The sequence below is a fragment of the Saccopteryx leptura genome, chromosome 9 (assembly GCF_036850995.1).
Source record: "Saccopteryx leptura isolate mSacLep1 chromosome 9, mSacLep1_pri_phased_curated, whole genome shotgun sequence".
NCBI classification, from domain to species: domain Eukaryota; kingdom Metazoa; phylum Chordata; class Mammalia; order Chiroptera; family Emballonuridae; genus Saccopteryx; species Saccopteryx leptura.
The window spans coordinates 86,825,222-86,838,891 of NC_089511.1; the positions used below are offsets into that span (position 1 = coordinate 86,825,222).

General features: G+C 37.1%; 1 non-coding gene and 1 pseudogene across 1 annotated transcript; one reads left to right on the forward strand and one right to left on the reverse strand.

Annotated features, from left to right (window-relative positions):
* Positions 1–13,670, forward strand: part of LOC136381523 (cytoplasmic aconitate hydratase-like) — a 39,204-nt pseudogene that overhangs the window by 15,936 nt on the left and 9,598 nt on the right.
* Positions 7,678–7,808, reverse strand: LOC136381664 (small nucleolar RNA SNORA51). The gene has a single exon (XR_010747142.1). It is a non-coding gene; the product is annotated as a small nucleolar RNA SNORA51 (small nucleolar RNA).

Consider the following 13,670-nt stretch of genomic DNA (forward strand, 5'->3'; position numbering starts at 1 on the left):
AGCAATTAGATAATTATATAAATTAAAAAGAGATCTGTCCAATAATTCAAGTACCCACCTGGCACCACACACAGTTACTATAATATTATTGTCTATTTTCCCTATGCTGAAATTTACATCCTGTGACTACTCTGTAACTACCAGTTTGTACTTCTTAATTCCTTTCTCTTTTTTACCAAGACCCTAAACACCCCACCCCTCTGTAAACCATCAGTCTGTTCTCTGCATCTATGAGTCTGTCTCTGTTTTGTTTCTTTATTTTGTTCTTTAGATTCCACATATAAGTGAAATCATATGGTAATTGTCTTTTCCTTTTGTACTTATTTCACTTAGCATAGTATTCTCTAGGTCCATCCATGTTGTTGAAAATGGGAAGATTTTTTTTTAATGTCAGAGTAATATTTCATTGTTTAAATGTACCACCACTTTTTTATCCAGTCCTCTATTGATGAGACACTTGGGTTGATGCCATATCTTTGCTATTATAAATAATGCTGCAATGAAAGAAGAGCATATATTTTTCCAAATTAGTGTTTTGGGTTTTTTTTTGACATATACCCAGAAATAGAATTGCTGGGTCATAAGGCAGTTCAATTTTTATTTTTTTTGAGGAAACTCCACACTGTTTTCCATAGCATCTGCACCAATTTTTACTTCCACCAATAGTACACAAGGGTTCCCTTTTTTCCACATCCTTGCCAGCACTTATTGTTTGTTGATTTATTGATGAGAGAATTCTGACAGGTGCAAAGTGATATCTCATTGTGGTTTTAATTTTTATTTCTCCGATGATTAGTGATATTGACATCTTTCCAGATGTCTATTGGCCATCTGTATGTCTTCTTTGAAGAAGAGTCGTTTAGCTCCTCTGCCTATTTTTAAATTGAATTTTTTTGTTTTGTTGTCGATTTGTATAAGTTCTTCATAAATTTTTATATTAACCTCTTTTCAGATATATTATTGTCAAATATCTTCTCCTATTCAACAGGATTATCTTTTTGTTTTGTTGATGGTTTTCTTTGCTGTGCAAAATATTTTTATTTTGATGTAGTTCCATCTCATTTATTTCTATTTTTTCTCTTTGCTTGAGGAAATATGTCAGAAAAATATCGCTAAGAGAAATGTCAAAGATTTTACTACCTATGTTTTCTTCTGAGAATTTTATAGTTTCAAGTTTTACATTAAAAACTTCGCTCCATTTTATTCTTGTATATGGTATAAGAAAGTGGTCTAGTTTTATTATTTGTCCCATTTTCCTAACACCATTTTTAATAGACTGTCTTCGCCCCATTGCGCGTTGTTCTTAAATTATTTGTCAAGTTTTAATTGTCCATCTGGACATTGGTTTATTTTTAAGCTCTCTGTTCTGCTTCAGTGATCTATATGTCTGTCTTTTTTTTGCCAGTACCATGCTATTTTGATTATTGCAGCCTTGTAGTATAGTTTGATATCAGGTAACATGATACCTCCAACTTTGTTTTACTTTTTCAAGATAGTTGTCTTCTATGGGTCTATATAAATTTTTGGATTACTTACCACATTTCCCCATGTATAAAATGCACCTTTTTTCAAAAAATTTGGGATCTAAAAACTGGTGTGTTTTATACAGTGGTTGTAGTTTTTTTTACTTGCATTTCCCACTTTTGTGTGCTTGTTATTGTGCTCATTGTTGAAGACAGTTATTTGTCATCAGACACAGATGAGGACAAGCTAATGGATGAGAGTTTTGACAGTGATAAGGAGTTGTATGAATTTTATGATGAATAAAACTTGAGTTTAATAACTTTGTGTAATACATTTTTTTAAATTTTGGGCCCCCAAATTAAGATGCATCTTATACATGGGAGTGTCTTATACATGGGGAAATATGATAATCTGGTCATATGTTGGGGAACCATTTCTATTTTGATATGGGTTACACTGAATCCATATGTTGCTTTGGGTAGTATGGATATTTTAATGATGTTAAATCTTCCTATTCATATTCATGAGCATGGTGTATAATTCCATTTATTTATATTTTTCAATTTTTTTCTTCAATATCTTTTAATATTCCAAGTATAAGTATTTTACTTCCTTGATTAAATTTATTCCTTATCATTTTACCTTTTGATGCAATTGAAAATGGGATTGTTTTCTTCAGAAAACTTCTCTCTGATAGAAAACTTTCTATCAGAAAGCTTCTCTTTCTTATAATTCATAACTGACATCTAAAAATGCAACCTATTTCTGTGTATTTATTTTATATATTGCTATTGTTCTGAGTTTAGCAGTTCTAGTAGTTATTTCTGGTGGAATCATTAGGGTTCTCTATATACAGTATCATGTCATCTGCAAATAATGACAGTTTTACTTTTTCCTCTTCAGTTTGGATGTCTTTAATTTCTTCTTGTCTGATTGCTGTGACTTGGACTTCCAGTACTATATTGAGTAAGAGTTGTGATAGCTGACATCCCTGACTTGTTCCTGATCTCAAGGAAAACACTTGTAGTTTTTACCTATTGAATATGACAGTGGCTATGGATTTGTCATATATGACCTTTATTATGTTTAACTATGTTTCCTCTATTTTCATTTTGCTGAGAGTTTTTGTCATACATAGGTGCTTGAGTTTTATCAAATACTTTTTCTATACTATTAATATGATCATATTATTTTTATTCATTTTGTTTATATGACATATCATGTTTATTGATTTGTGGATATTGTATTTACCTGGATATTATATCTACCTTACGATCCTCGGATAAATCCCACTTGATCATGGTTATGACCTTCTTAATGAATTGCTTGATCCAGTTGGCTAATATTTTTTGAGGCTTCAAGCATCTTTGTTTATCAGGGATATTAGCCTGTAATTTTCTTTCTTTGTAGTGTTTTATTCTGGTTTTGGAATTAGGATAATGCTGATCTTTTAAAATAAACTTGGGAGTTTCTTTTCTTGAATGTTTTGGAATGGTTTGGGAAGACATAGGTGTTCATTTTTCTTTGAATGTTTGGTAAAATTAGCCTGTGATGGCTTCATATCCAAGACTTTTATTTTTTAGGAATTTTTTGATCACTGGTTCAATTTCACTGGCTTTAATCTGTCTATTCAGATTCTCTGATTCTTCCTGATTCAGTTTTGGAAGACTTTATGTTTCTAGGAATTTAACAATTTTATCCATATTGTCCAATTTTTTGGCAAATAGTTTCTTATAATATTTTTTACAATTCTTTGCATTTCTTTGGTGTCTGTTGTTAATTCTCTTCACTCATCTCTAATTTTATTTATTTGGGTTCTCTCTCTTTTTTCCTTCATATGGTATAATTAAAGATTTGTCTACCTTTTTTATGTTTTCAAGAAACCAGCTCTTGGTTTCACTGGTTTTTTGTATTTTTTGTCTCTCATTTATTTCTGCTCTGATCTTTATTATATCCTTACTTGTACTTTGGGCTTTGTTTACTGTTCTTTTTCAAGTTCCTTTAAGTAAAAGTTTGATTGTGTATTTAAGATTCTTTTTGCCTCTTGGGGTAGGCTGTCATTCGTACATTTCCCTCTTAACACTGCTTTTGCTGTGTCCCATAGATTTTGTGTTGTTGTGTTTTCATTTTTATTTGCCTAAAGGTATCTTATTTTTTTTTATTAATTTTAATGGGGTGACCTTGATAAATCAGGGTACATATGTTCAGAGAAAACATCTCTAGGTTATTTTGACATTTGATTATGCTGCATTCTCATCACCCAAAGTCCAATTTTATTCCGTCACCTTCTAACTAGTTTCTTTTGTGCCTCTAACCTCCCCCAACACTCTTTCTCTCCTCCCCACAACCCTGTAAACCCCACTCTCTTGTCCGTGTCTCTGAGGCTCATTTTTATGTCCCACCTATGTATAGAAATATATAGTTATAAGTTTTTTCTGATTTACTTATTTCACTCAGTATAATGTTATCAAGGTCCATCCATGTTGTTGTAAATGATCTGATGTCATCATTTCTTATGGCTGAGTAGTATTCCATAGTATATATGTACCAAAATTTATAATCCAGTCGTCCACTGACGAACACTTGGGCTGTTTCCAGACCTTCGCTATTGTGAACAATGCTGCCATAAACATGGGGGTGCATCTCTTCTTTTCAAACAGGGCTATGGTGTTCTTGGGGTATATTCCTAAAAGTGGGATAGCTGGGTCAAAAGGCAGTTTGATTTTTAATTTCTTGAGGAATCTCCATACTGTTTTCCACAGTAACTGCACCAGTCTGCACTCCCACCAGCAGTGGAAGAGGGATCCCTTTTCTCCACATCCTCGCCAGCACTTATTCTGTGTTGTTTTGTTGATGAGCCGCCATTCTGACTGGTGTAAGATGATATCTCATTGTGGTTTTAATTTGCATTTCTCTAATAATTAGTGATGTTAAGCATTTTTTCATATGCCTATTGGCCATCTGTATGTCCTCTTTGGAGAAGTGTCTATTCATTTCTTTTGACCATTTTTTGATTGGATTGTTTGTCTTCCTGGTATTGAGTTTTACAAGTTCTTTATAAATTTTGGTTATTAACCCTTAATCAGACATACTGTCAAATATATTCTCCCATTGTGTAATTTGTCTTTTTATTCTGTTCTTATTGTCTTTAGCTGTGAAGAAGCTTTTTAGTTTGATATAGTCCCATTTGTATATCCTGTCTTTTATTTCACTTGCCCATGGAGATAAATTGGCAAACATATTGCTGCGAGAGATGTCGGAGAGCTTACTGCCTATGTTTTCTTCAAGGATGCTTATGTTTTCATGGCTTACATTTAAGTCTTTTATCCATTTTGAATTTATTTTTGTGAATGGTGTAAGTTGGTGGTCTAGTTTCATTTTTTTGCAGATAGCTGTCCAATTTTCCCAACACCATTTATTAAAGAGGTTGTCTTTACTCCATTGTATACTCTTACCTCCTTTGTCAAATATCAGTTGTTCAAAGAGCTGTGGGTTTATTTCTGGGTTCTCTGTTCTGTTTCATTGATCTATATGCCTGTTCTTATGCCAGTATTAGGCTGTTTTGAGTACAATGGCCTTGTAGTATAACTTGATATCTGGAATGGTTATTCCTCCCACTTTACTACTCCTTTTCAAAATTGCTAAGGCTATTCGTGTTCTCTTTTGGTTCCATATAAAGTTTTGGAATATGTGTCTATATCTTTGAAGTAAGTCATTGGTATTTTAATCAGTATTGCATTGAATTTATAAATTGCTTCAAGTAAATAGGCATTTTAATGATGTTGATTCTTCCTAACCATGAGTACGGTATATGCTTCCACTTGTTTGTATCTTCCCTGATTTCTTTTATCAATATTTTTAATTTTCCGAGTACAAGTCTTTAATCTCACTGGTTAAATTTATTCCTTGGTACTTTATTTTTTTGGTTGCACTGGTGAAGAAGATTGCTTCCTTAATTTGTCTTTCTGACAGTTCATTGTTAGTGTATAAAAATGCCTCTGAATTCTGAGTATTAATTTTATATCCTGCCACCTTCCTGAATTCATTTATCAGGTCTAGTAGTTTTTTGACTGAGACTTTAGGGTTTTCTATATGCAGTATCATATCATCTGCAAATAATGATAGTTTCACTTCTTCTTTTCTAATTTGAATGCCTCTTATTTCTTTTTCTTGTCTAATTGCTGTGGCTAGGACTTCCAGAACTATGTTGAATAAGAGTGATTAAAGGGGCACCCCTGCCTTGATCCTGATCTTAAGCGGATTGCTTTTAATTTTTGCCCAGTGAGATGATATTGGCTGTGGGTTTGTCATAGATGGCCTTTATCATGTTGATGTATGTTTCCTGTATTCCCACTTTGCTGAGAGTTTTGATCATGAATGGGTGCTGGATTTTACCAAATGCTTTTTCTGCATCTATTGAAATTATCATGTGGTTTTTCTCCTTCCTTTTGTTTATGTGATAAATCACATTGATTGATTTGCAAATATTGTACCAGCCTTGCCTCTCCCAAATAAATCCGACTTAATCATGGTGTATGATTTTTTTCATATATTGCTGGATCTGGTTTGCTAATATTTCATTGAGGATTTTAGCATCTATATTCATCAGGGATATTGGCCTATAATTCTCTTTCTTTGTGTTGTCTTTGCCTGGTTTTGGAATCAGAATTATACTTGCCTCATAAAAGGAGCTTAGAAGTCTTCCTTCCTCTTGAATTTTTTGAAATACCTTGAGAAGGATAGGAGTTAGTTCTTTGAATATTTGGTAGAATTTACTTGTGAAGCCATCAGGTCCAGGACTTTTCTTTTATGGGAGTTTTTTGATAACTGTTTTGATCTCACTTGTTGTAATTGGTCTGTTTAGGTTTTCTGATTCTTCCAGATTAATTTTGAAAGATTATATGTTTCAAGGAATTCATCCATTTCTTCTAGGTTGTCTAGTTTTTTGGCGTACAGTTCTTCATAGTATTTTCTTACAATATTTTGTATTTCTGTTATGTCAGTTGTTATTTTTCCATTCTCATTTCTAATTTTATTTATTTGAGTCCTCTCTCTTTTTTTCTTGGTGAGTCTGGTTAAAGATTCATCAACCTTGTTTACCTTTTCAAAGAGCCAGCTCCTGGTTTCATGGATCCTCTGTATTGTTTCTTTACCCTCTATGTCATTTATTTCTTCTCTGACCTTTATTATTTCCTTTATTCTACTACCTCTGGGCTTTACTCTCTGTTTTTTTCTAGTTCTTTTAGATGCAGGGTCAAGTTGTTTATTTGAACTGTTTCTAGCTTCTTGAGGTATGCCTGTAATGCTATGAACTTCCCTCTCAGGACTGCTTTTGCTGTGTCCCATAAATTTTGAGTTGATGTATACTCATTATAGTTTGTTTCTAGGAATTTTTTAATTTCTTCTTTGATCTCATTGTTAATCCATTCGTTATTTAATAACATGCTATTTAGTTTCCAAGTGTTTGAGTATTTTTCAGTTTTTTTTGTTGTGGTTGATTTCTAGTTTTATGCCACTGTGATCAGAAAAAGTGCTTGATATGATTTCAATCTTCTTAAATTTGTTGAGACCACTTTTGTGCCTTAATATGTGGTCTATCCTAGAGAATGTACCATGAGCACTTGAAAAGAATATATATTCTGCTGCTTTAGGGTGAAAGGTTCTGAAGATATCTATTAAATCGAGTTGATCTAGTATGTCCTTTAAGTCTGCTCTTTCTTTGTCAATTTTCTTTCTTGAGGATCTATCTAGTGATGTTAGTGGGCTATTGAAATCCCCACTATTATAGTATTGCTGTTGATATCACCCTTTAAATCCATCAAAGTCTGCTTTATATATTTAGGTGCTCCCATATTAGGTGTGTAGATATTTATAATGGTTATATTTTCCTGTTGGATTGCTCCCTTTATTGTTATGTAGTAACCTTTATGTCTTACTATAGTCTTTTTTTTTAAGTCCATTTTGTCTGATATAAGTATTGCTACCCCAGCTTTTTTTTTATTTCCATTTGTGTGAAATATATTTTTCCATCCTTTTATCTTCAGTCTATGTGCATTCTTTGTTTTAAGATGTGTCTCTTGTAGACAGCATATGTATGGGTCTTTTTTTCTTATCCATGCAGCTACCCTATGTCTTTTGATTGGATGATTTAATCCATTTACATTTAAGGTTCTTATTGGTATGTAATTATTTATTGCCATTTTATTTTTTCCCCCATGTTCCCCCATTCACAATACAGACCAGACAAAGAGCCAGGGCTGAGGTGTAGATGGCTGGGTTTACTCTGCCTCCTCTTTCTGTACAGTCAGTGTAAGAACACAGCCTGTGGTAAGCATTGGGAGGCCTTATTCATTAAAACTGTATTCCTCTTTTGCTATATTCTTTTTCTCCTTCGAACTGTTTACAACAGGCCCCTTAGCATTTCTTGCAGCCTTGGTTTGGTTGTGGTGAATCCCTGGAGTTTTTTTTTTTTTGTTTGTTTGTTTGTTTTTGTCTCGAAAGCTTTTTATTTCTTCTTCAATTTTAAATGATAGCCTTGCTGGATAAAGTAGTCTTGGTTGTAGGCTGTTGTTCTGCATTACTTTGAATATTTTTTGCCATTCCTTCTGGCCTCAAGTATTTCTATTGAGAAGTCGGAAGTCATTCTTATGGGGGCTCCTTTGTAGGTGATAATCTTTTTTTCTCTAGCAGTTTTTAATATTTTCACTTCATCACTTAGCTTTGGTATTCTAATTATGATATGTCTTGGTGTAGATTTCTTTGGGTTTCTCTTTAATGGAGTTCTCTGTGCTTCTTGAACTCATGAGATGTTTTCCTGTCTTAATTGAGGGAAGTTTCCAGCTGTGATATGTTTGAACAAAGTCTCTATCCCTTGTTCTTTCTCTTCACCATCAGGCAGCCCTATGATGCAGATGTTAGGTTGTCACAGAGCTCTCTTAGAGTTTCCTCCAACTTTGAGTCTTTTTTCATTTTTCTTCTCTGCTTCTGTGCCTTCATTTATCTTGTCCTTTAACTTGCTGATTCAATTCTCAGCTTCATCCATCCTGCTTTTAATTCCTTCCATTGTGTTCTTCATTTCTGATATTGTATTTGTCATTCCTGACTGATTCTTTTTTATTATTTCAATGTCTTTTTTATTTTTGCTATTTCTTTATTTAGGTGTTCATAATGACCATCTATTGTTTTTCTAATAGCTTTGAACATTCTAAGAATCATTATTTTAAACTCTGCATCTGGTAATTTGGTTATATCTGACTCTTGTAGGTCCTTTTCTGGTGATTTCTCTTGATTCATTTGTGTTGCATTTCTCTGCCTTCTCACTTTGTCTGTGTAAAAGAAGCTTTTGGCCACTGGAGTCCACTGGGTATGGCCTCTGTGTTCCCTAGGTGTGGTCTGTCTGCAGGCCTGCCACCCCCTCTGCTGTTGCTGCCTAGGGTGTTCGGGTATGGGCATTGCCAGTGCCTGCCCACTGGGGCTTTTGCTGTGGTTTCCACCTCTCCTTCACAGGAGTGGCAGTGATCACGTGCTTGGGTGTACAAGCCTCGTTGCCCTTGGCCTTTGCCCTACCCCCGCATGTGGCATTATGCTCGGCCCTGAGAGCAGGGGTGAGCACCTTTGCTCAGCTGGGGTCTCCACCTGATTCCAGGCTTTTGCCCCGCCCTTGCAGGAGGAGCCTTCTCATTGGATGGCTGCAAGCCTTGGCTCCACAGGCTGGGCGGGACTGCGTGCCCATGCTCAGTAGCGGGACTCCGCCTGTTTTGGGCTTTTGGCTCTACTCTGTGGGAGGAGCCGGCTTTCATGTCAGGCCACAAGCCTGGGTTCCACGGGCGGGGCAAGGCTGTGCTACTGCACCCTTGCACAGGCGCAGGTCTCCACCCCTTTCAGGGCTCCTGCCTTTCCCCTGCAGGCTGGATTGCAGGTGGTCTGCAGCCAGGCTTGACCACTTTTGCACGTCTCCTCCTCCCCAGCCAGGCAAGACTGAGCTCACACCTGGGCCTCATTTGTGGCCAGCTGGCTTCCACCCTTGCTGACAGAACTGCGCTTCCATGTCCTGCTGCTGCTTGCCCTCTGGTAAGCCCTCAGCCGTGTGGGTGGGGGCACTGCAGCTCAGACCCCAACACTCACTACTGTAGTCCCAAAAGCTCCCTCCTTCTATGCGACTCTATTCTGAGTACCGCAGGAGAGCTTTTTTGGCTGGTGTCCTGCTTCCCTTTGCTGGTATTGCTGTTTCTAGGGAAATATTCACTTTAGATTTGAGGACTGACTCATCCCTGGGGTTAGGGTGGTTGTCTCCCAAAATGTTTCTTTCTGTGCCTCCTAGATTACACTCTCTTCCTGCTACTCCGGACCTCTCCTCTCTCCCCGTTTCCTGGAGCCCCGGGTGAGTGGTTGTGAGAGAAGTTTTCTGCGTGGTCCCTTTAAGAAGAATCCTGGGTCTGAGAAATCAGTCTCTTTCTCACAAACAGTATCCTATCTTATTTCCAGTTAAATACTGTCCATTTGCCTCTTCTAGGCTCTGAGGCTGCAGGCTGGACTCAGGACTCTCTCCTCTCTGCTAAACTCACTTCCCACCATGCAAGTCTCTCCTGGCTGCTGTTTGCTCTGGGGAGCTGGGCAGCACTCTCCGCTTTTCTGCTTTTCCTACCAGTCTCGGTGTGGCTTCTTCAGTGTTCCTTGGTTGAAGAGTCCTCTTAGTTTAGTCCAAAGTTGGTTGTTCCAGATGATGGTTCTTAAAATTAGTTTGTAATCCACTTTGGTTCTGGGAGGTGGAAGTTGGTACGTCCGCCTAGTCCATCACCTTCTTGTCTCTCTTATTATTTTTTCTTAATCTCATTGCTAATTTATTCATTTTTAGTAACAGTTTATTTATCTTCTATGTGTTTGTGTGTTTTTCAGTTTTTTTATGATAATTGATTTCTAGTTTCTTCATTTTTTAAAAAATTTATTTATTGAATTTAGAGAGAGGAGAGACAGAGAGAAGGGGGAAAGAGTAGGAAGTATCAATTTGTAGTAGGTGCTTCGTGTATGTGCCTTTACTGGGCAAGCCCAGGTTTTCAAACTGGAAACCTCAGCATCCCAGGTTGACACTTTATTCACTGTGCCACCTCAGGTCAGGTAATTTCTAGTTTCATACTTGTAATCAGAGAAGATGCTTGCCATAATTTCAGTTTTCTTAAACTTATTGAGATTTGTTTTGTTACCTAAAATGTGGCCTATCCTGGATTATGTTGCCTGTATACTTGAAAAGATTGCGTTTTCTGTCCTTGCAGGTGAAATACTTCAAAAGTATCAATCCATCTGGGCTAATGTGTCATTTAAGGCAGTGGTCCCCAACCTTTTTTGGGCCATGGACTGGTTTAATGTCAGAAAATATTTTCATGGACCAGCCTTTAGGGTGGGACATATAAATGCACAAAATAAAATTATGCGACTGGTGTAAAAACTGTGGTATTTTTAAGTATAATTGTTGAACTTATGAGACAAGCGTCAAGAGTGAGTCTTAGATGGATGTAACAGAGGAAATCTGGTCATTTTTTAAAAATAAAACATCATTCAGACTTAAATATAAATAAAACAGAAATAATGTAAGTTTTTTATTCTTTCTCTGTGGACTGGTACCAAATGGCCCATGGACTGGTACCAGTCCATGGCCTGGGGATTGGGGACCACTGGTTTAAGATCATTGTTTATGTGTTGATTTTCTGTCTGGAAAATCTATTCAGTAAAGTCAATGAAGTATTAAAGTCCCCTGCTATGACTGTATTACTGTTGATCTCTCTCTTTATGTCCATCAAGATTTGCATTATATGTTAAGTGCTCCTATGATGGGTGCATAAGCATTTACAAGGGTTATATCTTCTTTTTGGATTGCTCCCTTTAGCATTATGTATATATTCAGTTGTTTCTTTTTTTAATTTTTTTATTTTTATTTATTCATTTTAGAGAGGAAGGAGGGAGAGAGAGAGAGAGAGAGAGAGAGAGAGAGAGAGAGAGAGAGAAAAGGGGGAGGAGCAGAAAGCATCAAATCCCATATATGCCTTGACCAGACAAGTGCAGGGTTTTGAACCGGCAACCTCAGTGTTCCCAGGTCGATGCTTTATCCACTGCACCACCAGAGGTCAGGCACTCAGTTGTTTCTTATTACAACCCTTGTTTTAAAGTTTATTTTGTCTGAGATAAGTATTGCTACCCAGCTTATTTTTTTCTTTTCATTTGCATGAAATATTTTTTTCCATCCTTTTACTTTTCATCTGTTTGTGTTTTGATCTTAAGTGAGTCTCTTGTAGACAGTATATGTATGGGTCTTGTTTTCTTATTCAGCTACCCTGTGTATTTTGATTGGAGCACTTAACCATTTACATTTAAAGTGATTACTTATATATACAAATTTATTTCCATTTTATTATTTATATTTATGTTCATTTCCCCCCACCCCACCCCCTTCTTATTAAAGAAGTCCCTTTAACTTTCTTGTAATACTAGTTGGTGGTGATAAACTTTAGCTTTTTCTTGTCTTGGAAGCTCTCTATCTCACTTTCAAATTTTATTTATTTATTTATTCATTTTAGAGAGGAGAGAGGGAGAGAGAGAGAGAAAAAAGGGGGAGGAGCAGGAAGCATCAACTCCTATATATGCCTTGACCAGACAAGTGCAGGGTTTTGAACTGGCAATCTTAGTGTTCCCAGGTCAATGCTTTATCCACTGTGCCACCAGAGGTCAGGCTCACTTTCAATTTTTTTTTTCTTCTTCTTTTTTTTTTTTTTTTTTTTTTTTTGTATTTTTCTGAAGCTGGAAACGGGGAGAGACAGTCAGACAGACTCCCACATGCGCCCGACTGGGATCCACCCGGCATGCCCACCAGGGGCGATGCTCTGCCCACCAGTGGGTGATGCCTGCCCCTCCGGGGCGTCACTCTGCCGTGACCAGAGCCACTCTAGTGCCTGGGACAGAGGCCAAGGAGCCATCCCCAGTGCCCAGGCCATCTTTTCTCCAATGGAGCCTTGGCTGCGGGAGGGGAAGAGAGAGACAGAGAGGAAGTGGGGGTGGAGAAGCAAATGGGCGCTTCTCCTATGTGCCCTGGCCGGGAATCAAACCCAGGTCCCCCACACGACAGGCCGACGCTCTACCGCTGAGCTAACCGGCCAGGGCCTCACTTTCAAATTTTAAGTGGTACCTTTGCTGCATAGAGTAGTCTTGGTTGTAGGTCCTTGCTTTTCATCATTTTGAATATTTTGTGCCAATACATTCTGGCCTAAAAGTTGCTGTAGAGAAATCAACTCATAGTCTTAGGGAAGTGCTCTTGTAAGTAACTATTTTAATTTATTTTACTCTTTGCTTGTTTTAAAATTACCCATTTTTAAACTTTGCCATTTAAATTATGATGTGTCTTTGTGTGGGCCTCTTTGGGTTCATCTTGTTTGGGACTTTTGGTGGTATTGGTCAAATAAATTTGTAAAATATGATTTTTATGTTTGCTAGCTTATAGTTTGCATTGAGAGCTGGGCAGTGCCAGGTATATGTGTGTCGGGAGCCGATCCACTAGTGCTGCCTAACAAGGTCACAGCAGAAGAAGATCCACAACTGCTGGTTGACAAAGTCACAGCAGAAGAAGACCAATGGCTGCTGGTTAATAAAGTCACCGCAGTGAAGACTAACAGCTGCGGGTTGACAAAGTCACCGCGGAGGAGAGGCACAACGATACTTCCCCCTTTTGACCTTTTTGAATTAATCTGGCCTTATATCCCCCCTTTTCTGGGTGTGTGCTATCATTTATGGCACAGGGATAATAGTACCGTGCTTTCCCTGTAGATTCATAGTAAGTTCTTTGGAAATGAGACAGAGGGTGTGAGTTCCACAGAAAAGCCTGTAAGTCCCTTGAACTGGGCTCATAGACATAAGAGGCTGGCTATGATATCCCTCATAAAGGGTTAAGTTGGTAGGAGAACTTCTTCTTATTAATCATGTTAGAAAGAATAGATTGTGACTTATGAATAGGTAGGAAACAGTAACTATACACAGAGCACCTTTCAGCCTTCACTTAATTCATCACTTTTCCTCCCTAGCCTTCTCATGTGGTAGAGTAAAGAAACTTTCCATTCTTCTTGCATACCTGACCTGCAGGTGGTGGAACACTCTGAGAAAAGTAAAGTTAGAACTTAATTAGTGTATGAATATAGTAATAAATAAAATTTGACTAGACAATAGTA